The sequence below is a fragment of the Sinocyclocheilus grahami genome, unplaced genomic scaffold (genome assembly GCF_001515645.1).
Source record: "Sinocyclocheilus grahami isolate Dianchi unplaced genomic scaffold, SAMN03320097.WGS_v1.1 scaffold2962.1, whole genome shotgun sequence".
In the NCBI taxonomy this organism is placed as follows: domain Eukaryota; kingdom Metazoa; phylum Chordata; class Actinopteri; order Cypriniformes; family Cyprinidae; genus Sinocyclocheilus; species Sinocyclocheilus grahami.
In genome coordinates, this window is record NW_015508135.1 from 8,265 (window position 1) to 9,354 (window position 1,090).

Below are 1,090 nucleotides of genomic sequence, written 5' to 3' on the forward strand. Positions count from 1 at the left end.
CCCCTTCAAAGTAAAAATTGCAAATAAATGTTTTGGGGGGAAAAAGACAAAGACGACACACAAAACATTTTTTTTGTGAGAAACAGTCAAGACATGACTTTCATAAAAAACAGATGCATCACTTTGGTGTAATTGTTTCTATATACAAGTGTGCATGGCTCATAGTACCTGTTGTAACACTGGGTTATTTCAGTGATATGTCTGATAACAAGATCCACTGTGTGATGTGTCAGCTGTAGCAGCTGTTGTCAGCAAAGGACTCTTCAGAATGGACCGCTGACAGGCATGCTAATGAGAAAACCCCATATAAATCATCTTCATAATATACATGTCCCAGAGTCAATCACTGTTCATATTCAGACACTCATATCGGCCATCTGACAAGAAAGACTCAGATGTTCATGATTATTCAGTGACAGTTGTACCACACTCCAAAACAGAAATACGGAATAAGGGAAGATGTAAGACTTGTTTTAGAATGTACCAACGAAAACTGATAGCATATGCAAAGACAAGCACAAATATTTGGAGCAATTTAGCTATATTAAAGCAGATCAGACAATGTTAACTTTTCTAGGCTGTTTAGGGAGTGTTTTTACAACTTAGTTCATGCTGTCCCATGCAGAAATGGTTTTCAACGTCCTGAGAGCATTTAGAGAAGAACAACCAGACATCAGCTCATGCCAGGAGTGCTCTAGATAATGACTACTTTAAATATATGGAGTATTTTAGAAGTTTCCATGTCAGCAATGTTGCTCATTACAGGTGTGCATGGAGAACCATTTCATTCACCCAGTGTACTAAAACATTAAATCTTGATTAACCTTGAAAAAAATTGAAGTGAATTTTAAATAGACCTTTTACTGGTCAGTAACTACCAGCTCATTGCATCAAACTGACTTCCAACATCAGTTATAAACCAACAATATGGAAATCAGCCTTCTCTTGATTCTGCACCCTACCTCAATGAGAAAACCGAGGGAGACATTTTGAAAGAATGTGGTTGACGTCAGTAATCCTGCTCCAGTTTGGGCACTCTATAAAGCTTCACAGCAGCTGAAAGAGAATTGATTAAGCCAGTGTTGGCAAC